The sequence below is a fragment of the Balaenoptera borealis genome (assembly GCF_965194805.1).
Source record: "Balaenoptera borealis genome assembly, chromosome: 19".
Taxonomy (NCBI): domain Eukaryota; kingdom Metazoa; phylum Chordata; class Mammalia; order Artiodactyla; family Balaenopteridae; genus Balaenoptera; species Balaenoptera borealis.
Window position 1 is genome coordinate 14,274,035 of NC_138878.1, and position 26,497 is coordinate 14,300,531.

A 26,497-nucleotide genomic window follows, 5' to 3' on the forward strand; every position below is an offset into this window, starting at 1 on the left:
AAGACTGCATGTTTCTTTGATAACCAGGCAAAAACTGTTACAGCTTGGTTGGGAAGTTCTGATTTATCTGCTGTATTCACCAGATATTGCACCTTCGAATTCCCATTTATTTCGGTCTTTACAAAATTCTCTTAATGGAAAAAATTTCAATTCCCTGGAAGACTGTAAAAGGCACCTGGAACAGCTCTTTGCTTAAAAAGATAAAAAGTTTTGGGACAATGGAATTATGAAGTTGCCTAAAAAATGGCAGAAGGTAGTGGAACAAAATGGTGAATACATTGTTCAATAAAGTTCTTGGTGAAAATGAAAAATGTGTCCTTTATTTTTACTTAAAAACTGAAGGCACTTTTTGGCCAACCCAATACTTCCTAGCTCTATCAGTTGAGAGAGCCTAGGTGCAATGATAGACCAGTATCAATGAACACACTTAGTGTACAGATCTTGGTTTCCAAATTATACTGTCCACTGAAAGTAATTAGGATCCATGGGGACAAGGCTAATATAGACTGGAGTAGGGAAGTACAAGATAAGCCTGGAACATTTTGCTCCAGCAAGTAAGGAAATGTTCATAGAGTAGTGGGAACATATCAAAGATACAGGAATATTTAAAAGGCTCCTGCTTGACAATCTGGGAAAATTTATATATCAAAATAAATAATGGAGAGACCTTCAAAATGGCGGAGAATTAAGACGTGGAGATCACCTTCCTCCCTACAGACATATCAGAAATACATCTACATGTGGAACAACTCCTACAGAACACCTACTGAACGCTGGCAGAAGACCTCAGACTTCCCAAAAGCCGAGTGGCTGACAGGGTCTTGGTGCCCGGGCCGGGTTTCAGGCCTGTGCCACTGAGGTGAGAGAGCCGAGTTCAGGACATTGGTACACCAGAGACCTCCTGGCTCCACGTAATATCAAATAGCAAAAGCTCTCCCAGAGATCTCTGTCTCAACGCTAAGACCCAGCTCCACTCAACGACCAGCAAGCTACAGTGCTGGACACCCTATGCCAAATAACTACCAAGATAGGAACACAACCCCAACCATTAGCAGAGACGCTGCCTAAAATCATAATAAGGTCACAGGCACCCCAAAAAACATCACCAGAAGCGGTCCTGCCCACAAGAAAGACAAGATGCAGCCTTATCCACCAGAACACAGGCAACAGTCCCCTCCACAAGGAAGCCTACACAACCCACTGAACCAACCTTAGCCACTGGGGGCAGACACCAAAAACAATGGGAACTATGAACCTGCAGCCTGCGAAAAGGAGACCCCAAACACAGTAAGTTAAGCAGAAAGAGAAGACAGAGAAACACACAGCAGATGAAGGAGCAAGGTCAAAACCCACCAGACCAAACAAATGAAGATGAAATAGGCAATGGACCTGAAAAAGAATTCAGAGAAATGATAGTAAAGATATCCAAAATCTTGGAAATAGAATGGAGAAAATATAAGAAACATTTAACAAGGACCTAGAAGAACTAAAGAGCAAACAAACAATGATGAACAACACAATAAATGAAATTTAAAATTCTCTAGAAGGAATCAATAGCAGAATAACTGAGGCAGAAGAACAGATAAGTGACCTGGAAGATAAAATAGTGGAAATAACTACTGCAGAGCAAAATAAATAAAAAGAATGAAAAGAATTGAGGACAGTCTCAGAGACCTCTGGGACAATATTAAACACACCAACATTTGAATTATAGGGGTCCCAGAAGAAGAAGAGAAAAGAAAGGGACTGAGAAAATATTTGAAGATTATAGTTGAAAACTTCCCTAATATGGGAAAGGAAATAGTCAGTCAAGTCCAGGAAGCACAGAGAGTCCCATACAGGATAAATCCAAGGATAAACATGCCAAGACACATATTAATCAAACTATGAAAAATTAAATACAAAGAACAAATATTAAAAGCAGCAAGGGAAAAGCAACAAATAACATACAAGGGAATCTCCATAGGTTAACAGCTGAGCTTTCAGGAGAAACTCTGCAAGCCAGAAGGGAGCAGCAGGACATATTTAAAGTGATGAAAGAGAAAAACGTACCACCAAGATTACTGTACCCAGTGAGGATCTCATTCAGATTTGACAGAGAAATTAAAACCTTTACAGACAAGCAAAAGCTAAGAGAATTCAGCACCACCAAACCAGCTTTACAACAAATCCTAAAGGAACTTCTCTAGGCAGGAAACACAAGAGAAAGAAAAGACCTACAATAACAAACCCAAAACAATTAAGAAAATGGTAATAGGAACACACATATCAATAATGTCCTTAAACGTGAATGGATTAAATGCTCCAACAAAAAGACATAGATTGGCTGAATGGATATAAAAACAACACCTGTATATATGCTGTGTACAAGAGACCCACTTCAGACCTAGGGACACATACAGACTGAAAGTGAGGGGATGGAAAAAGATATTCCATGCAAATGGAAATCAAAAGAAGCTGGAGTAGCAATTCTCATAACAGACAAAATAGACTTTAAATTAAAGACTATTACAAGAGACAAAGGAAGATACTACATAATGATCAAGGGATCAATCCAAGAAGAAGATATAACAATTGTAAATATTTATGCATGCAACATAGGAGCACCTCAGGACATAAGGCAAATACTAACAGCCATAAAAGGGGAAATCAACAGTAACATAATCATAGTAGGGGACTTTAACTCCCCACTTTCACCAATGGACAGATCATCCAAAATGAAAATAAATAAGGAAACACAAGCTTTAAATGATACATTAAACAAGATGGACTTAATTGATATTTATAGGATATTCCATCCAAAAACAACAGAATACACTTTCTTCTCCAGTGCTCATGGGATATTCTCCAGGATAGATCATATCTTGGGACACAAATCAAGCCTTGGTAAGTTTAAGAAAACTGAAATTGTATCAAGTATCTTTTCTGACCACAACTTTATGAGACTAGGTATCAATTACAGGAAAAAATCTATAAAATATACAAACACATGGAGGCTAAACAATACACAACTCAATAACCAAGAGATCACTGAAGAAATCAAAGAGGAAATCAAAAAATACCTAGAAACAAATGACAATGAAAACATGATGACCCTAAACCTATGGGATGCAGCAAAAGCAGTTCTAAGAGGGACGTTTATAGCAATACAATCCCACCTCAAGAAACAAGAAACATCTCAAATAAACAACCTAACCTTACACTTAAAGCAATTAGAGAAAGAAGAACAAAAAAACCCCCACAATTAGCAGAAGGAAAGAAATCATAAAGATCAGATCAGAAATAAATGAAAAAGAAATGAAGGAAACAATAGCAAAGATCAATAAAACTAAAAGCTGGTTCTTTGAGAAGATAAACAAAATTGATAAACCATTAGCCAGACTCATGAAGAAAAAAAGGGAGAAGACTCAAATCAATAAAATTGGAAATGAAGAAGAAGTAACAACTGACAGTGCAGAAACACAAAGGACCATGAGAGATTATTACAAGCAACTATATGCCAATAAAATGGATAACCTGGAAGAAATGGACAAATTCTTAGAAAAGCACAACCTTCCAAGACTGAAACAGGAAGAAATAGAAAATATAAACAGACCAGTCACAAGCACTGATATTGAAACTGTGATTAAAAATCTTCCAACAAACAAAAGCCCACACCAGATGGCTTCACAGGCGAATTCTATCAAACATTTAGAGAAGAGCTAACACCTATCCTTCTCAAACTCTTCAAAATACAGCAGAGGGAGGAACACTCCCAAACTCATTCTATGAGGCCACCATCATCTTGATACAAAAACCAGACAAAGATGTCACAAAGAAAGAAAACTACAGGTCAATATCTCTGATGAACATAGATGCAAAAATCCTCAACAAAATACTAGCAAACAGAATCCAACAGCACATTAGAAGGATCATACACCATGATCAAGTGGGGTTTATCCCAGGAATGCAAGGCTTCTTCAATATACGCCAATCAATGTAATAAACCCTATTAACAAATTGAAGGAGAAAAACCATATGATCACCTCAATCGATGCAGAAAAAGCTTTCGACAAAATTCAATACCCATTTAGGATAAAACTCTCTAGAAAGTAGGCAGAGAGGGACCTTACCTCAACATAAAAAAGGCCATATATGGCAAACCCACAGCCAACATCATTCTCAATGGTGAAAAACTGAAACCATTTCCACTAAGATCAGGAACAAGACAACGTTGCCCACTCTCACCACTATTATTCAACATAGTTTTGGAAGTTGTAGCCATAGCAATCAGAGAAGAAAAAGAAATAAAAGGAATCCAAATCAGAAAAGAAGAAGTAAAATTGTCACTGTTTGCAGGTGACATGATAATATACAAAGAGAATCCTAAAGATGCTACCAGAAAACTACTAGAGCTAATCAATGGATTTTGTAAAGTAGCAGGATAAAAAATAAATGCACAGAAATTTGTCTCATTCCTATACACTAACGATGAAAAATCTGAAAGAGAAACTAAGAAAACACTCCCATTTACCACTGCAACAAAAAGAATAAAATACCTAGGAATAAACTCACCTAAGGAGACAAAAGAACTGTATGCAGAAAATTATAAGACACTGATGAAAGAAATTAAAGATGATACAAACAGATGGAGAGATATACCATGATCTTGGATTGGAAGAATCAACATTGTGAAAATGACTATATTACCCAAAGCAATCTACAGATTCAATGCAATCCCTATCAAACTACCAATGACATTTTTCACAGAACTAGAACAACAAATTTCACAATTTGTATGGAAACACAAAAGACCCCAAATAGCCAAAGCAATCTTGGGAAAGAAAAATGGAGCTGGAGGAATCAGGCTCCCAGACTTTAGACTGTACTAGAAAGCTACAGTAATCCAGATAGTACGGTACTGTCACAAAAACAGAAATATAGATCAATGGAACAGGATAGAAAGCCCAGAGATAAACCCACGCATGTATGGTCACCTTATTTTTGATAAAGGAGGCAAGAATATACAATGGAGGAAAGACAGTCTCTTCAAGAAGTGGTGATAGGAAAACTGGACAGCTACATGCAAAAGAATGAAATTAGAACACTCCCTAACACCATACACAAAAATAAACTCAAAATGGATTAAAGACCTAAATGTAAGGCCAGACACTATTAAATTCTTAGAGGAAACCATAGGCACAACACTCCATGACATAAATTCCAGCAAGATCCTTTTGACCCACTTCCTAGAGAAATGGAAATAAAAACAAAAATAAACAAATGGGACCTAATGAAACTTAAAAGCTTTTGCACAGCAAAGGAAACCATAAACAAGATGAAAAGACAACCCTCAGAATGGGAGAAAATATCTGCAAATGAAGCAACTGACAAAGGATTAATCTCCAAGATTTACAAGCAGCTCATGCAGCTCAATATAAAAAAACAAACAACCCATCCTAAAATGGGCAGAAGACATAAATAGAAATTTCTCTAAAGAAGATAAACAGATTGCCAACAAACACATGAAAGGATGCTCAACATCACTAATCATTAGAGAAATGCAAATCAAAACTAACAATGAGGAATCACCTCACACCAGTCAGAATGACCATCATCAAAAAATCTAGAAACAATAGGGCTTCCCTGGTGGTGCAGTGGTTAAGAATCCGCCTGCCAATGCAGGGGACACGGGTTCGAGCCCTGGTCCAGGAAGATCCCACATGCCATGGAGCAACTAAGTCTGTGCGCCACAACTACTGAGCCTGTGCTCTAGAGCCCGTGAGCCACAACCACTGAGCCTGAGTGCCACAACCACTGAAGCCTGCATGCCTAGAGCCTGTGCTCTACAAGAGAAGACACCACAATGAGTAGCCCGTGCACTACAACGAAGCATAGCCCCTGCTCGCTGAACCTAGAGAAAGCCTGTGTGCAGCAACAAAGACCCAACACAGCCAAAAATAAAAATAATAATAAAATAAAATTTTAAAAAATCTACAAACAATAAATGCTGGAGAGGGTGTGGAGAAAAGGGAACCCTCTTGCACTGTTAGTGGGAATGTAAATTGATAAAGCCACTATGGAGAACAGTATGGAGGTTCCTTAAAAAACTAAAAATAGAACTACCATATGACCCAGCAATCCCACTATTGGGCATATACCCTGAGAAAACCATAATTCAAAAAGAGTCATGTACCACAATGTTCATTGTGGCTCTATTTACAATAGCCAGGACATGGAAGCAACCTAAGTGTCCATCGACAGATGATTGGATAAAGAAGATGTGGCACATATATACAATGGAATATTACTCAGCCATGAAAAGAAACGAAATTGAGTTATTTGTAGTGAGGTGGATGGACCTAGGTCTGTCATACAGAGTGAAGTAAGTCAGAAAGAGATAAACAAATACTGTATGCTAACACATATATATGTAATCTAAAAAAAAAAAAACGTTCTGAAGAACCTAGGGGCAGGACAGGAATAAAGTTGCAGATGTACATAATGGACTTGAGGACACGGGGAGGGGGAAGGGTAAGCTGGGATGAAGTGAGAGAGTGGCATGGACATATATACACTACCAAATGTAAAATAGGTAGCTAGTGAGAAGCAGCCTCATAGCACAGGGAGATCAGCTCGGTGCTTTGTGACCACCTAGAGGGGTGGGATAGGGAGGGTGGGAGGGAGATGCAAGAGGGAGGAGATATGGGGATATATGTATATGTATAGCTGATTCACTTTGTTATAAAGCAGAAACTAACACACCATTGTAAAGCAGTTATACTCCAATAAAGATGTTAATAAATAAATAAATAATGATAGTACTGGATTATAACCTATAGAATAAAATAAGTGCCCCTGAATCCATGTTTGTCTTATTTATTTTGTGCTGCTATAATAAATTATCATAGACCTCATTTTCTAGTCACTCCTGTAGCTTGGTGTGACTATAGGATTAAGGTCTGGCTAATAGGGTATAAGATATAGATGGCCCAAATTAGAGGAGATGTTTTTATAAATGACAGGGATGGGAGGCATGAAGTTTTTCCCCTCTTCCTTCTCTGAGGGCTTGAATTCAAACGTGCTGGCAAGAGATCAAGCAGTCCCCTTGTACCATGAGGTAAGAACCACAGGTTGAGAATGGTGGCGCAACAAGTTGGGAGAGTGAACCCTGATGATCCTGGAGCCACCACACTGCACTGAAGTGCTTATCTCTGAAGCTTATCTACATGAAGAGAAATAAACTTTTGTTTGTTTAATCCACTATTATTCATATTTGTTTGTTTTCATCAATCACAGCCAAACCTAATCTGATATAATACATGAAGAAGTGAGAATTGCTAATGGGAGTGTGCATTAGTATAGCCACTTTGGAAAACAATTTGACATTATCCAGTAAAATTGAAGATGGAAATATCCTATGACTCGGGAATTATACTCCTGTGTATAAATTCTAGAGAAATTTGCACCTGAACCATAGGAGACACAAACGAGAATTTCAGAGCAGCACTGGTTTTAATGACAAAGAAACTGGAAAAAACTATCCATGCATGTGCAAGTTGATAAAGCATATTCATACTATGAAATATCCAACAGTAAAACAAATGACCAAAAGCTACATAAATCAATGACTGAATTTTAAAAATATAACATTGAATAAAAAAGGCCTATCACTCATGACCTGGGAGAAGCCCTGGCCCACACCAAACTCTGGCTCTTGCCCTTCTGGCTCCACCCTGTCCCCTCCAAGGTGGCAGGTTCCAACTCTCCCCAGGAGAAGCCCTGACTTCTTCCCACCATGATCAAGTGAGATTTATTCCAGGGGTGCAAGGATAGTTGAATATTTGCAAATCAATCAACATGATGCACCACATTAACAAAATGAGGATAAAAACCACATGATCATCTCAATAGATGCAGAAAAGCTTTTGATAAAATTCAACATCCATTCATGATAAACTTAACTAAGTAGGTACAGAGGGAACATATCGCAACATGATAATGGCCATTTATGACAAACTCACATTTTGAGTGAGTGAAGAAAAGAAAAAAGCTTTTCTTTCAGTGGAGAAAAGATAAAAGCTTTTCCTCTAAGATCAGGAACAAGACAGAAATGTTCACTCTCATCACTTTTATTCAACATAGTATTGGAAGTCCTAGCTACAGCAATCAGACAAGAGAAAGAAATAAAAGGCATGTAAACTGGAAGGGAAAAGTAACACTGTCTCTATTTGCAGATGACATGACACTATACATAGAAAACCCAAAAGATTCCACAAAAAGACTGTTAGAACTAATAAATGAATTCAGTAAAGTTGCAGGATACAGAATCAATATACAGAAAATGGTTGCATTTCTATATACTAATAATGAATTATCAAAAACAGAAATCAAAAAAATAATCCCATTTACAACTGCATCAAAAAGATTACTTAGGAATAAATTTAACCAAGGAGGTGAAAGACCTGTACTCTGATGACACTGATGAAAGAAATTGAAGATGAAAGAAAATTATGCAAAGATAGCCCAGGTTCATGGATTGGAAGAATTAATAAAGTTAAAATGTCCATACTAGCCAAAGCAATCCCTATCAAAATATTCATGGCATTTTTCACATAACTAGGACAATAATCCTAAAATTCATATGGAACAACAAAAGACCCCAAACAGCTGAACGATCTTAAGAAAGAACAAAGTCGGAGGTAGCATGCTTCCTGACTTCAAACTATACTACAGTATGGTACTGGCACAAAAACAGACATTTAGGTCAATGGAACAGAATAGAGGGCCCAGAAATAAACCCACACACTTATGGTCAATTAATCTATGACAAAGGAGGCAAGATTATACAATGGGGGGAAAAGACAGTCTCTTTAGTAAGTGGTGTTGGGAAAAACTGGGCATGTAATAGAATGAAACTAGACCATTTTTTCACACTATATACAAAAATAAACTCAAAATGGATTAAAGGCTTAAATGTAAGACCTGAAAGCATAAAACTCCTACAAGACATAGGCAGTATGCTCTTTGACATAGGTCTTAGCAATATGTTTTTGCATATGTCTCCACAGTCAAGGAAAACAAAAAAATAAACAAATGAGACCTAAGCAAACTTAAAAACTTTTGCACAGTGAAGGAAACCAACAACAAAATGAAAAGGCAGCTTACCAAATGGGAGAAGATATTTATTTTTAAATGGTATGTCTGATAAGGGGTTAATGTGCAAAACATATAAAGTAGTCTTATGACTCAATATAAAAAAATCTAATTAAATAAGGGCAGAGAAACCGAATAAGCATTTTTCCAAAGAAGACATACAGATGGCCATGACCAACAGACATAAGAAGATGTTCAACATTGCTAATCATCAGGGAAATGTAAATCAAAACCATGAGATATCACCTCACACCTGTCAGAATGGCTATCATCAAAAAGGCAAGAAATGACAAGTGTTGGTGAGGATGTGGAGAAAAAGGAACCTTTGTGTACTGTTGGTGGGAATGTAAACTGGTACAACCACTGTGGAAAACAGTATGGAGGTTCCTCAACAAATTAAAAATAGAAGTTCCATATGATCCAGCAATTCCACTCCTGGGTATTTTATCTGAAGAAAACAAAAACACTAATTCAAAAAGATATATGCAGCCAATGTTCATTGCAGCATTATTCACAAAAGCAAAGATATAGAAACAATCCAAGTGTCCACTGACAGATAAAGAAGATGTGGTATATATACACAAAGGAATATTATTCAGCCATAAAAAGAATGACATTTTGCCATTTGTAACAACATGGATGGACTTGGAGGGTATTATGCTAAGTGAAATAAGTCAGACAGAGAAAGACACACAAGGTATATTTTCACTTAATGTGGAATCTACAAAACGTAACAAACGAACAAATATGACAGACTAACAGATACAGAGAACAAACTAGTGGTTGCCCGAGTTGGGGTGGGGTTGCAGGATGGGCGAAATAGGTGAAGGGGATTAAGAGGTACAAACTACCAGTTATAAAATAAATAAGTCACAAGGATGTAATGTATAGCACAGGAAACACAGCCAATAATATTACAATAACTTTTTATGGTGTGTAATCTATAAAAATATTGATCACTATATTGTACACCTGAAACTAATATAATATTGAAAGTCAACTGAAGTAATATTGTGCTTCGATTTTTAAGATAAGGATTTCATTTAAGATTAAATGTGATGTGTATAATGTATACACAGGTATTGATACATAATAAACATTTGATATGCATTAAAAAGGAGACAAATTAATAAAAATACATTAGTATGATAACATGTATATTAAAATAAATATCTATGCTGCATTTACCCTGGGGTGGAAAAACCTCTGGGGTACCAAAAACAGAAATTATTTAAAATATTGGTGTAAGTGTTGAGAAAGAGGATGGCTTAAATGTCTGGACCAGCACTATCCCACAGAAATTTCTGCAATGATGGAAATGTTCTATAGGACAGTGCTGGTCTAGACATCTGCACTGCCTAATACAGTAGCCACTAGTTACATGGCTTTTGAGCACGTGAAATATAGTTAGTACAACTGAGGAACTGAAATTTAAATTTCATTTAATTTTAATTAATTGAAATTTAAATAGCCATGTGGCTAATGCCTACTGGTCAATACAGGTCTAGACAACAATTTTTTCTACAAGTATGGTAGTTTTCCAATTCCTTGCTTACATATTTGGTATATAACTCAAAAGGAGTTCAAAGCATAAGGACATTGCTATAATAAATCTCCTCCTATTTCCATCTATTTACTTATGTAAACAAGTTTTCTCAGGGCTTACAACAAAACAAAAATATAAATAAAAATTGATTCAGTAAAGTCAGTAAAATTCATATATAGACACATGAAAAACTGGGGGGAAAATGTCCCATGCATCTCATTAACAGATGGGTTTTGATAAAAATGTACTTTTTTGTTTAATAACTATAAAAATTTGGGTAATGTATTTAAGTTGTTTTGATCAACTGTGTACAAAAATAATTGTAATCCTAATTTAATACAAAAGAAATCTTAATGCCTAGAGCAGAGATTGCCAAACTTTCTCAGTTTATGGGGCCCTTAGTGTTGGAATTGTTTTTTTCATGATTGGTGTAGGCTAGAAAACAAGTCCCAACAATTTAACAGTGGTAGTTCAGGTCATGCCCAACAGATGTCGCTGTGTTTCTCTCAAAAATTCAAAATATCCTGCAGTGCACCTGTGAGTTGTCTGTAGTGCCCAGGGGTGCCTTGGTGCACAGTTTGTGATCCATGGATCTAGAGCTTTTGGGGTATAAAAACTAAACAACTGGCCAATCTGCATAAAGGATATATGGGAGTATTTTATATTCCCAATGTTAGCAGTAGTTTTCAAGAGTCACTTAACTAATGGAAAACATAGAGGACACCAAGAAAAAGGCAGATTTTAAGAATTTACAAAGATTACAGATAATTTTGGGGCAGGCTAGTAGTGAATAGTATGACTGTATAGAAGTTCACAAATATATTTTGAAGCTTAGATTAAATATACCACAATAGAAATAGGTGAATATGCACATATTTAAATATGCCAGTACATATAACACGGAAAATATTTTTAATTGTTAGGTTTGTAAAAAGCTGTGTTTAACTTAGAAAGTAAGCCTCTCTCAGCTCACATCCCATCTTCCAATTTTGAAGGCTGCTTGTGGTTACATACTGGGGTGATTGTCTGAGTAGCCATTCCTTGTAGATTGAGTAGACCATGGTAAGAAAACATCACCCTGAGGAAGGTTTAAATGAGTGAGAGAGAGAGAGAGAGAGAGAGAGAGAGAGGGAGGGAAGGAGAGAGAGGGAACAGAAAAATACTACAAAGTGGGAAAGAGAAGTACAATGAATTGAAGACAATGTTAAGGAGAGTTTAGAAGGAACAGGAGGGGTTAAGGGTTGCATGTGCTTCTTTGAATCCACAATAAATGAGGGTAGTTGTATTTTCCCTATTATACTTATAAATTTTCTCTCTGGCATTTTCTATAAACAGTCCCTATCTATAGTTAAAATCAGTAGTTTGTGGAAAAACAGAGACATTCCTCAAGAATAGAAGGCATAGAAATAGGAAGTCATATCAAAATGAAATATGTCTAACTAAACAGATACATTTATTTTTAATAAAATATTAAGACAGTTTATTCACCACTTTGAATGGAGTAGATGCCTTGATTTGCTTATTACTCTGCTGCATTATGAGAGATTGTTCCATGACAAACTAAAGAAAGTTTTCCACCATCAGCAAGGATTTTTAAAAGAGCAAAAGTTCCCATTTTTAAAAGGCCTATGTGGAAATAATTTTTTCCAATCACGAAAATTTGAAAAACTCAATGTTCTCTCAAATGACTTCCTTGTCCAAATTCATTTTTTCCCCCACTCTGTTTTCATTTTTAAAGAAATTTATACAATTAGCCCTTCTTTCAGTTTCTCATCAGCACACGGCGGACAATAACAGTCATTTCAGTGAGTTGTTGCAGAAATAAAGATACTGTCTAGGCAAGCCCTGTACAATCTGCAATGTCATAAAATGTAAACTATCAAAGTTATTATTTCTCCACTCTCTCTCTCTCTTGCTTTCGCTTAAATGAAACAATGTGTCTTTAGGTTCTTAATGGCAGACTGGAGGTCTACTTTTGTAGATTTTTAGAGGTGAATTCATGGCATTATGGATCATGTGAGTCTTTGGAGGTTAAACAATTCCTTCCAGCACTCTCTGATGTGTCCATCACTAGTTCATTTCCTATAATTCTGGGCATTTCCCAAGGTTAAATTCTAAATTTTTCACTCCTTTGACACTCACCTTCTGAAGGTTCTAGATGAGTCTTATGGCTTCAGATATTACCAAGTTTGGGCTACCATACACCCATTTACAAATACACTTACCTTCTTTCTAGTTCTCTATATACCACTGTCCATCAAACATTTTAATTTAAATGCCACAACTCCTGAAACATATTGAAAAACAAGTCCATCTCCCTCCAAGAGCTGTCTTTACAAATTTTCCCATAATTATCAACAACCCCTTCAGTGTTTCAAGGCTTATAACCTTGGTATCATGACTTTTTTCTTTCTTCCTTTTTTTTTTTTAGTTCTATTTTGACCTACAGTTACAAATTCTGCTAATGCTTTCTTTGTAATAACTTTGAGATTCACTTTTCCATCAACATCATTGACCCACCACACCCCCACTCCCCAATTTTGCCACTTCCTAGCTCTTGGGCCTAAACTATCTCATGTGTGGATTACTACAATGGCCTGTTAGAAATTCTCCTCATCATTTAACTTTTCCCATACTAACCAAACTTTGAGAATATTTGTACAATATTTATGCTTCAGCCCAAGTATTCATAGTGGCTGCCTATTCCTTATTTTATAAAATCTTAATTAGTAAGTCCATCACTCAAGGTTCTTCATCCTTGGAACTACGATTTTGCTAACCACAATTTTACTTCCATAAAAATATTTCACTTCAACTGCTCTACTACACTTGCTATTCTCAAGTTTGACTTTTCTTGCCTTCCATGCTTTCGGGTCTGCCATAAGCATAACGTTGCCGAAAGAACACCTTAATTACCATAGTAAGAGTGGGAGATCAAAAAGAAGGGAAAAACCGCAGAGGATCATTTGTTCTGCAATCAATAAAGGAAATTCTCCTGGATTTTTTTTGGGGGGGGGGGTGCTTGGTAGCCTAGAATTTAACTTTATACCACTGCCCTCTTTTACTTTAAAGATTCATAAGCTTCATCCTCTTCAACATCTAGTTCAGAATGTAACTTCAGGAATATTTCCTATACTGACTGCCGACGGTTAAAATATGCCCTCTAATCCATATCTGTGCTCCTTATTTAGATTTTTTTTGTACGCAATTGTTGATACTGTATTATATCAAGTACTTTTCAGTACATATGTTTCAGTACATACATGTTTGTTATATGTGTCTATACACATTTCTTATCATCAGACTAGAATACAAAATAATGTCACATTCCTTTTAATTTTCAAATTAAATGCCTCTATCCCTTTCTTCTCTCCTCAGGATGCTCACTTTGCTAAAAACTCTAAGAACTCTAGGGGTGCTTATTCAGACTTACAGGTCAGTTCTGGTAACCATCCTCTGCTTCGTCAACCAAGGAGATGAATTCTTTTCAGCTGTTACTAATGTCACTGGCACAAGATACACCTGTTGAAACAAAGACAACTAGGCAGCCCCGGCACAGTCTTTGTTGTTAACTATTAAAATATTCTAGCGCCGTACCCCTTGATCAGTACTGGATGAGGCACAATAAATTGGACATGACTCTGGTGAAAACCTGGCCACTCTGCCCAGTGCAAGCCTGCCTAACTTATGACCCTATGAGTACTCCCAGTGTGTGGAAAGAGTTCAAGCTGCACTTACCCACCTTGCTTCTGTGACTTTGGCTCACAGCCAGGTCTTCATGTACTAATAGACCAGGCTTCAGATCTTTGAGGTCAGTACTCAAATATAGACAGAAATATTTTCTTTAAGGCTGCCAGTAGTATCAGAGTAGATAAATTTGAAGAGATTTCCAGATTCAGCTACTACTGGACTAATATAAATTTATCTTCTGTTGGTTTTTGCATATCTGCTCCAAGAACAAAAGATATGTCCCCTCTTGGTTCCAAAGATCACTTCCATTTTCTATTCCAGGATAAATAACAATGTTTTCAAGGGAAAAATGTTGCCTTGTTACATGTATACCCAGCTAGTGTTAGGGACCAGGCAATAAATTTCTTCTCTCTTTTTTGCAGTTTTTACCATGATAGGTATGCATAGAGACACTGTTGTTTGGTTGACCAAGTCTTTAATCTCAACATCTTTACCCAGCTCCACTAAAAGGGCTAGAAGAAACAAATACTGGCATTTCTAGCTTTTCATTAGTTCTGACTACTTACACCTATGTGGAAATATGCTAGAGAAGAGTATGTGGCAATTAAAAGATGTGCATCAAATCTCAGACAAATAAAACTTCTTTTCTAGTTTAATAGTAGTCTCTAAAGCTATAATTTGAAAACAGTATTATTAACAAATCCATTCCTGTTCAGCTTGCCTTTAAAGATCATTAATTATTCAGCCCCATCACACTTTGCCTTATTTTACCAGATCCCCTATGTATAATAGAACTAGTTACTTGCTGTTCCTAGAACATAGCTTACACTTTCTGACTCTAAGCATTTTTTCAGTTCATGTCATTCTTTTTTTTTTTTTTTTTAGGAATTCCTTTATTTTTATTATTTATTTATTTATTTATTTTATTTTTGGCTGTGTTGGGTCTTCGTTTCTGTGCGAGGGCTTTCTCCAGTTGCAGCAAGTGGGGGCCACTCCTCATCGCGGTGCGCGGGCCTCTCATTATCGCGGCCTCTCTTGCTGTGGAGCACAGGCTCCAGACGCGCAGGCTCAGTAGTTGTGGCTCACGGGCCTAGTTGCTCTGCGGCATGTGGGATCTTCCCAGACCAGGGCTCGAACCCGTGTCCCCTGCATTGGCAGGCAGATTCTCAACCACTGCGCCACCAGGGAAGCCCTCATGTCATTCTTTGCATCTGGAATTCTGCACCTCATTACAGATGACAAAGTATTTTTTTCCAGCTTTATTGAGGTATAATTGACAAATAAAACTATATATATTTAAGGTGTATAACATGATGGTTTGATATAAATATACATTGTGAAATAATTACCACAATCAAATTATTAACACATCTATCATCTCATATAGTTATCATTTTTTTGTTGCAGTGAGATTGCTTAACATCTATTCTCTAGCATATTTCAAATATACAATACAGTATTATTAACTATAGTCACCATACTATACATTAGAACCCCAGAACCTATTTATCTTATAACTGAAAGTTTGTACCCCATGACCAATATCTCCCCATTTCTCCCACTCCCCAGTCCCTGGCAATCACCACAGTACTCTTTGTTTCTATGAGCTCAACTTTTTTTTTCTTGTATATTCCACATATGAGGGAGACAAAAGGTATTTTTCTTTCTCTGCCTGGCTTATTTCACTTAATATAATGTCCTTTGTGTTCACCCCTGTTGTTATAAATGGCAGCATTTCCTTCTTTTATATGGGTGAATAATATTCAATTTTGTGTGTTTTCTTGACACAAGTTATTTCCATATCTTGGCTATTGTGAATAATGCTGCAATGAAATAGGAGCATAGCTATCTCTTAAAGATAATGATTTTGTTTCCTTTGGATTTATATATATATAAGTGGGACTGCTGGATCATGTGAAAGTTCGACTTTTAATTTTTCGAGGAAACTCCATACTGTTTTCCATAATGGCTATATGAATTTACATTCCCACCAACAGTGTACAAGTGTTCCCTTTCCTCCACATCCTCATCAACACTTAACCCTAACCTTAACCCTTTTTGATAACTGTCATTCTAATAGGTTGTGAGGTGACATTTCATTGTGGTGTTGATTTGCCTTTCTTTGGTGATTAGCAATGTTGAGCATCTTTTCCTGTACCCGTTGGCCATTTGTATGTCTTCTTTTCTTGTACCTGTTAGCCATTTTTATGTCTTCTTCGGAAATTAGACCTAATGTCTCATTAGGTCATTTACCTATTATTTAATTAGGTTATTTGTTTGCTATTGAGTTGTATGAGTTTGTTATAAATTTTAGATATTAACCCCTTATCAGATATACACAAATATTTTCTCCAATTTCACAGGTTGCCTTTTCCTTTTGTTAACTGTTTTCTTTGCTGTGAAGCTTTTTAGTTTGATGTAGTCCCATTTGCTTATTTTTGCTTCTGTTGCCTGTGCTTTTGGTATTATAGCCAAAAGAATCATTGTCAAAACCAATGTCAAGGAGCCTTTTCTCTATGTTTTATGCTTTCAGGTCTTAAGTTTAAGTCTTTAATCTATCTCCAGTTAATTTCTGTGTATGGTGTAAGTAAGGGTTAAATTTCCTTCTTTTGCATGGGGATATCTAGTTTTCCCAACACCATTTATTGAAGAGACTATGCTTTCCCCTGTGTGTTCTTGGCATTCTAGTCAGAGATTAGGTGACCATATATGTGTGGGTTTATTTTTGGGTTCTCTATTCTGTTCCATTGATTCATGTGTCTGTTTTTAAGCCAGTGCCATACTTTTAATATTACTATAGTTTTGTAACATATTTCGAAATCAGGAAGTGTGATGCCTCCAGCTTTATTCTTTCTCAAGATTTCTTTGGCTATTTGGGATCCTCTGTGGTTCCACACAAACTTTAGGATTGTTTTTTATACTTCTGTGAAAAATGTCATTGGAATTTTGATAGGGATTGCACTGAATCTGCAGATCACTTTGGGTAGTGTGGGCATCCTAACAAAATTAATTCTTCCAATCCATGAACATGGGTTATCTTTCCATTTATTTGCATCTTCTTCAATTTCTTTTATCAATGTCTTATAGTTTTCACTGTATAGGTCTTTCTCCTCCTTGGTTAAATTAATCCCTAAGTGTTTTATTCTTTTTGATGCTATTTTAAATGGGACTGTTTTCTTATTTCTTTTTCAGTTTTCTTTCAAACTTGCTAGTGTAGAGAAACACAGCTGATTTTTTATGCTGATTTTGCATCCTGCAACATTACTGAATTTGTTTATTAGTTTTAACAGTTTTTGTTGTTGTTGTTGTTGTTGGAATCTTTAGGGTTTTCTATTTCTAAGATCATTTAAGATGCAAACAGAGACAATTTTACTTCCTCCTTTCCAATTTGGAAGACTTTTATTTCTTCTTCTTACCTAATTGCTCTGGCTAGGACTTCCACTGCTGTGCTGGATAGAAGAAGCAAGAGTGGGTATCCTTGTCTTGTTCCTAATCATACAGGAAAACTCTCAGCTTTTCACTTTTAAGTATAATGTTAGCTGTGGGCTTGTCATATATGGCCTTTATTATGTTGAGGTACATTCCTTATATAATTTGTTGAGTTTTTATCATGAAAGGATGTTGAATTTTTTAAAATGCTTTTTCTGCATCTATTGAGATGATCATATGACTTTTATAGTTCATTCTGTTAAGTGCTGTATCATATTTACTGATTTGTGTATGCAGAAGCATCCTTATATCCCAGAGATAAATCCCACTTGAACATGGTATATGATTATTTTAATGTGCTCTTGAATTGAGTTTGCTAGTATTTTGCTGAGGATGTTTATATCTATGTTCATCAGGGATATTGGTCTGTAATTTTCTTTTCTTGTAGTGTCCTTGTCTAGGTTTAGTATTAGAGTAATGCTGGCCTCATAAAATGAGTTTGGAAGTATTCCCTCCTCTTCACTTTTTCTAAAGAGTTTGAGAAGGATTGCCATAAATTCTTCTTTAAAATGTATGGTAGAATTCTCCAGTGAAGCCATCTGGTCCTAGGCTTTTCTTTTTGGGGGAGGTTTTTGATTACTAATTCAATTGCCTAAACCAGTCCATTTACATTTCCTACTGCTTCATGTTTCAGTCTTGGACAGTTGTAGGTTTCTAGGAATTTATCCACTTCTTCTAGGTTATTCAGTTTGTTGACATATCGTTCTTAGCAGTTTCTTATGATACTTTTTATTTATGTGGCATCAGTTTAATGTCTCCTCTTTCATTTTGTTTCATTTCATGTCATTTATGACTTCATTTATTTGAGCCTTCTCTCTTTTCTCGTGGTTTAGCTAAAGGTTTTTCAATTTTGTTTATCTTTTCAAAAAGCCAGCTCTTAGTTTTATTGATCTTTTCTATTGTTTTCCTCTTCTCTATTTCATTTATTTATGCTCTGATCTTTATTTCCTTCCTTCTGCTAACTTTGGGCTAGGTTTTGTTTTCTTTCTCTAGTTCCTTGAGGTGTAAAGGGTTTTTTTTTTTTAAGATATTTCTTTTTTCTTAATGTAGACATTTATTGCTATAAACCTGCCTTGTAGAACTGGTTTGCTGTATCCCCTTGGTTTGCGTATGTTGTTTTTCTATTTTCATTTGTTTTAAGATATTTTAATTTCCCTTTTGTTTTCTCATTTGACTCATTGATTGTTTAGAAGAGTGTTGTTTATTTCCACATATTTATGAATTTTCCAGCTTTCCTCCTGTTATTCATTTCTAGTTTCATACTATTGTAGGCAGAAAAGATACTTGGTATGATTTCAATCTTCCTAAATTTATTAAGACTTGTTTTGTAACCTAATAATCTCCCTAAATTTCTTAAGATTTGTGTTGTGGAAGAAACTGATGGCTAAGGGGGTGTCTCTTGGCACTGAGCTGTGTTGCCTTGGGCGTTAGGTGTCACATAAAGGGAAACTATTCTTACCCTCTTCAATGCATCTATCCTCTGACTTTTTTGCTTCAACGGTGGGCTGAAACTTCCCCACTGGACTCCTGGACTCCCACAAAGATACTCTCATTTGTGGATTACTGTCAAAATTGATGACCTGTCGGGGGATGACAGTATAAAACACTTATTCTCCAATGCTGCTGACTAATGACAAAGAATTTATAGTTACAGACCACAAAAACTACAGTAAGCCAAGGAGAACTATTTATACCTAATAAGGGCAGTGCCCTTTCCAAAATGAATTAAGATTTTTTAAGTCTGGGTCTTTGCCCACTAGAAATTTAAAATAAAACTAGAAGAAGTTGGGGGAAGGTAAATATCAAAATGAATTGGAGGAAGGAGAATAATGACAAGTAGATTAGATAGTCATAATAGTCCCAAGCAACAGATGAAGACCAACTTACAGTTAAAAATAGTGGCTTGAACATAAAAACTTACACCTTTCCCTTTGAAAACTGCACAAAAATGACAGTAGAATGATCAAAAAGGAATAGACCCACAGGCCAAAGATAACAGAAAAGGAGAAAAAAATATTAAGATTTTAGAAGCCAGAAAGCAGATGGATTAAGTCAAAATTGATTCAACAAATGTCTGAAAACAGAAAGATAAGCCAGGAAGGGGAGACAGCTCAGAAGCAAGTCAATTCACACTCCAGAATCTCATAAAGACACATAAATTGTAGGTCCTAGATACTTCTGAATGTGGGGGTATAGCTAAGGTAGGAAGCAATGAGGACTGGGTAAAAGTCTGTATTAGAAAGACTTAGACCTACATATAGCCTTTGCCAATCACGTAGCTGAGCAAACTGTCTTTCATTTGTCCATGGAGAAGACTAGAGATTTACTCTTTGAAGAAGCACAACCAGTGAGACTGTGAAGTGGAACACCAGATTGGGCTGAAGACTGTATCTTCATCTTGAAAACAGGTGAATTATTTGAAACTCTGTGCATTAAATGCTGACAATACTAGTTTCTTTCCCAAACTTGGTCCCAACAATGCTGGAAGCCAAGCTCATACTCACAAAAGAGGAGCTTAGAAAAACCTTCTCTGAAAAATCCATCATAAGATAAAATATTTAGAAATACTGACATTTGGAGGTTCATAATAAAATGACCAGTTATTTTGCCTAACCTGACACCAACAGATAACAATCCACATTCATGCAGAGAGAGTTTTCAAAGATCTTTTTAGTACCTCACACTCAAATACAAATCGAAAATCAAGGAATAGATACTTGAGTAAAGGTCTTCTCTTGATACATCGAAAAGCCAATTAAGAAAAAAAAGGAGCTTTGAGGAAATAAAAGAACAAGAAGGAGAAAATAACCTCATAAGACCTATAATGAATATTCTCAGAGAATTAAGAAAACATCTTGATTGCATTTATGAGACAAGAACAAGAGACTATTAAAAAAAGGAATGTTCTCTAGGTAGTTATTCTTCCAGTTAAAAAATATAATACATAAGTTACATTTTTGGTGTTGGGGGAGTGGCTTTTATTAGGTTAACCATCATAAAGGTAACAATAAACCTTATAGATAACAATAAACCTTGGGGAAAAATATACAAACAATTGTTTGAAGGTACTTGAGAGAAACTTAAAGTGGCTGTTGGGAGTTGACACTTGAAAGAAGGAAACTGCACTAATTCTGCATTAACATGGCTTTTCACCTAAAGGCACCTCCCAGTCTGCACTGCATGAAGTAGCTGGAACTCAAGCAGAAAAATGCAGTTTTGACTGATTTGAAGGTTCAGAGGGAAGAGTTCTGGACTGCTGGAATGGCTAGAAAATAAAGGAAAATCTCAGAAAGGAGGAAGCTAAGGAACTGGGGGGAGCAAAATCTACATATATACTCTTTCAAATTCTTGGCTGACCTTGATTAATGTATGTGCCGAGGGCCTGGAAGAAAGCAACAACTGGAAGGCTGAAAAAAATAAGTGACAATTTTAGCTCAGGGGAGAGTTTGGAGTTTGAGCTCAGCTACTTGAATTGCTTGGTAGAACAAAATAAATAGTACACAGATGAAGCTATCTATAGTCTCTACAAGGGTACAACTAAAAATTACTAAATATGTGAAGAAACAGAAAAATGTGACCCATATTCAAGAGAAAAAACACTCAACAGAAACCAATCCTAAAATTAGCCAGATGTTAGAATTTGAAGATAAAAATTTTTAAACAGCTTACACAAATATGTTCAAGGAATTAAAAATGTGGTCAAAATTCACAAACAGTTGGCAAATTTCAGAAGGAAAATACATACTATCAAAAAGAAGAACCAAATAAAAATTTTAGAAATGAAATATACAACTTCTGAAATGAAAAATTTACTGGATGGGAACAACAGTAGGTTAGAGATAGCCAAATAAAGGAAACAGTGAACCTGAGGCAGATTAATAGAAAATTTTAAATATGAAGACAAGAAAGAAAAAATTCTGAAAAAAATAGAACAAAGACTCAGTCATGTGTGGGACCATATTTAAATGATCTAAGTTATATTTAACTGTATTCTCAGAGAGGAGACAGAAAATTGGGCAGAAAAAATATTTGTGGAAATAATGGCCAAATTTTTCCGAAGCTGATGAAAAAACAAACTTACAGATCCAAGAAGATCAATGATTCCCAATTTACATAAATATAAAGAAAACCACACTTAGGCAAATTTTCATTAATTGGCTGAAAACATAGATAAAGAGAAAAGCAGCCAGTGGGAAAAAGCCCCATTACAAATGGGAAAAATGATACAAATGACAACTGATTTCTCGTTAGAAACTATGGAGGGTAGGAGAGAATAGGACAACATCTTTAAAATACTGGGGGAGTGGGAAATGTTAAATTAAAATTCTATATCCAGCTACAGAACAACTACTGAACGCTGGCAGAAAACCTCAGACTTCCCAAAAGACAAGAAACTCCCCACATACCTGGGTAGGGCAAAAGAAAAAAGAAAAAACAGAGACAAAAGAATAGGGATGGGACCTGCACCACTGGGACGGAGCTGTGGAGGAGGAAAAGTTTCCACACACTAAGAAGCCCCTTCACTGGCAGAGATGGGGGGTGGCAGGGAGGGGAAGCTTCAGAGCCATGGAGGAGAGCACAGCAACAGAGATGCAGAGGGCAAAGCGGAGAGATTCCACACAGAGCATCGGTGCCTACCAGCACTCACCAGCCCGAGAGGCTTGTCTGCTCAGCCGCCAGGGCGGGTGGGGGCTGGGAACTGAGGCTCAGGCTTCGGAGGTCAGATCCCAGGGAGAAGACTGGGGTTGGCTGCGTGAACAAAGGCTGAAGGGGACTAGTGCGCCACAGCTAGTTGGGAGGGAGTCCAGGAAAAAGCCTGGAACTGTCTAAGAGGCAAGAGACCATTGTTTCAGGGTGTGCGAGGAGAGGGGATTCAGAGCACTGCCTAAATGAGCTCCAGAGACGGGTGCGAGCCACGGCTATCAGCACGGACACCAGAGACAGGCATGAGACGCTAAGGCTGCTGCTGCAGCCACCAAGAAGCCTGTGTGCAAGCACAGGTCACTACCCATACCCTGCCTCCCGGAAGCCTGTGCAGCCCGCCACTGCCAGGGTCCTGTGATCCAGGGACAACTTCCCCAGGAGAATACACGGTGTGCCTCAGGCAGTTGCAATGTCACATTGGCCTCCGCCGCCGTAGGCTCGCCCTGCATTCTGTACCCCTCCCTCCCCCCGGCCTGAGTGAGCCAGAGTCCCCAAATCAGCTGCTACTTTAACCCCATCCTGTCTGGGTGGGAACAGACGCCCTCAGGCGACCTACACACTGAGGCAGGGCCAAATCCAAAGCTGAATCCCAGGAGCTGTGGGAACAAAGAAGAGAAAGGGAAATCTCTCCCAGCAGCCTCAGGAGCAGTGGATTAAATCTCCACAATCAACTTGATGTACCCTGCATCTGTGGAATACCTGAATAGACAACAAATCATCCCAAAATTCAGGTGGTGGACTTTGGGAGCAATGATATCTATATATATTTTTCCTTTTTCTCTTTTTGTGAGTGTGTATGTGTATGCTTCTTTGTGTGATTTTGTCTGTATAGTTTTGCTTTATCATTTGTCCTAGAGTTCTGTCTGTCCTTTTTTTTTTTTTTTTAGTATAGTTTTTAGCGCTTGTTATTGTTGGTGGATTTGCTTTTTTGGTTTGGTTGCTCCCTTCTTTCTTTTTTTTAAATTACTTTTTAATTTTTATTTATTTTTAATAACTTTATTTTATTTTATATATTCATTCATCTTTCTTTCTTCCTTCCTACCTATCTTTCTCCCTTTTCTTCAGAGCCGTGTGGCTGACAGGGTCTTGGTGCTCTGGCCACGTGTCAGGCCTGTGCCTCTGAGGTGGAGGAGCCGAGTTCAGGACATTGGTACACCAGAGACCTCCCAGCTCCACGTAATATCAAACGGCAAAAGCTCTCCCAGAGATCTCCATCTCAACGCTAAGACCTAGATCCACTCAATGACCAGCAAGCTACAGTGCTGGACACCCTATGCCAAACAACTAGCAAGACAGGAATGCAACCCCACCCATCAGCAGAGAGGCTGCCTAAAATCATAATAAGGTCACAGACACCCCAAAACACACCACTGGACGCGGACATGCCCACCAGAAAGACAAGATCCAGACTTATCCACCAGAACATAGGCACTAGTCCCCTCTACCAGTAAGCCTACACAACCCACTGAACCAACCTTAGCCACTGGGGGCAGACACCAAAAACAACGGGAACTATGAACATGCAGCCTGTGAAAAGGAGATCACAAACACAGTAAGTTAAGCAAAATGAGAAGACAGAGAAACACGCAGCAGATGAAGGAGCAAGGTCAAAACCCACCAGACCAAACAAATGAAGAGGAAATAGGCAGTCTACCTGAAAAAGAATTCAGAGTAATGATAGTAAACATGGTCCAAAATCTTGGAAATAGAATGGAGAAAAGAAACATTTAACAAGGACCTAGAAGAACTAAAAAGCAAAGAAACAACGATGAACAACACAATAAATGAAATTAGAAATTCTCTGGAAGGAATCAATAGCAGAATAACTGAGGCAGAAGAACGGATAAGTGACCTGGAAGATAAAAGGGTGGAAATAAATACTGCAGAGCAGAATAAAGAAAAAAGAATGAAAAGAATTGAGGAAAGTTTCAGAGACCTCTGGGACAACATTAAATGCACCAACATTCGAATTATAGGGGTCCCAGAAAAAGAAGAGATAAAACAAGGGACTGAGAAAATATTTGAAGAGATTATAGTTGAAAACTTCCTTAATATGGGAAAGGAAATAGTTAATCAAGTCCAGGAAGTGCAGAGAGTCCCATACAGGATAAATCCAAGAAGAAACATGCCAAGACATATATTAATCAAACTATCAAAAATTAAATACAAAGAAAAAATATTAAAAGCACGAAGGGAAAAACAACAAACAACATAGAAGGGAATCCCCATAAGGTTAACAGCTGATCTTTCAGCAGAAACTCTGCAAGCCAGAAGGGAGTGGCAGGACATATTTAAAGTGATGAAACGGAAAAAGCTACAATCAAGATTACTCTACCCAGCAAGGATCTCATTCAGATTTGACAGAGAAATTAAAACCTTTACAGACAAGCAAAAGCTAAGACAGTTCAGCACCACCAAACCAGCTTTACAACAAATACTAAAGGAACTTCTCTAGGCAGGAAACACAACAGAAGGAAAAGACTTACAATAACAAACCAAAAACAATTAAGAAAATGGTAATAGGAACATACATATTGATAATTACCTTAAACATAAATGGATTAAGTGCTCCCACCAAAAGACATAGATTGGCTGAATGGATACCAAAACAAGACCTGTATATATGTTGTCTACAAAAGACCCACTTCAGACCTAGGGAGACATAGAGACTGAAAGTGAGGGGATGGAAAAAGATATTCCATGCAAATGGAAATCAAAAGAAAGCTGGAGTAGCAATTCTCATATCAGACAAAATAGACTTTAAAATAAAGAGTTTTACAAGAGACAAAGAAGGACACTACATGATGATCAAGGGATCAATCCAAGAAGAAGATATAACAATTGTAAATACTTATGCACCCAACATAGGAGCACCTCGATAAAGCAAATGCTAACAGCCATGACAGGGTAAATAGACAGTAACACAATCATAGTAGGGGACTTTAACACCCCACTTTCACCAATGGACAGATCATCCAAATGAAAATAAATGAGGAAACACAAGCTTTAAATGATACAGTAAACAAGATGGACTTAATTGATATTTATAGGACATTCCATCCAAAAAACACACAATACACTTTCTTCTCAAGTACTCATGGAACATTCTCCAGGATAGATCATATCTTGGGTCACAAGTCAAGCCTTGGTAAATTTAGGAAAACTGAAATTGTATCAAGTATCTTTTCCGACCACAATGCCGTAAGACTAGATATCAATTACAGGAAAAAAACTGTAAAAAATACAAACACATGGAGGCTAAACAATACACTACTTAATAACCAAGAGATCACTGAAGAAATCAAAGAGGAAATCAAAAAGTACCTAGAAACAAATGACAACGAAAAAGGACGACCTTAAACCTATGGGATGAAGCAAAAGCAGTCCTAAGAGGGAAGTTTATAGCAATACAATCCCACCTCAAGAAACAAGAAAAATCTCAAATAAACAACCTAACCTTACACTTAAAGCAATTAGAGAAAGAAGAACAAAAAAACCCCCAAAGTTAGCAGAAGGAAAGAAATCATAAAGATCAGATCAGAAATAAATGAAAAAGAAATGAAGGACACAGTAGCAAAGATCAATAAAACTAAAAGCTGGTTCTTTGAGAAGATAAACAAAATTGATAAACCATTAGCCAGACTCATCAAGAAAAAAAGGGAGAAGACTCAAATCAACAGAATTAGAAATGAAAAAGGAGAAGTAACAACTGACACTGCAGAAATACAAAGGATCATAAGAGATTACTACAAGCAACTATATGCCAATAAATGGACAACCTGGAAGAAATGGACTAATTCTTAGAAAAGCACAACCTTCCGAGACTGAGCCAGGAAGAAATAGAAAATATAAGCAGACGAATCACAAGCAATGAAATTGAAACTGTGATTAAAAATCTTCCAACAAACAAAAGCCCAGGACCAGATGGCTTCA

General features: G+C 37.0%; 1 long non-coding RNA gene across 1 annotated transcript in view; it reads right to left on the reverse strand.

The window, feature by feature from the left end:
- Positions 1–5,424: 5,424 nt before the first annotated feature.
- LOC309617564 overlaps positions 5,425–26,497 on the reverse strand; it is a 203,514-nt gene continuing 182,441 nt past the window's right edge. Inside the window, exon 4 of the long non-coding RNA XR_014238044.1 lies at positions 5,425–14,203. This is a non-coding gene — a long non-coding RNA (uncharacterized lncRNA). The remainder of the gene's footprint in view (positions 14,204–26,497) is intronic.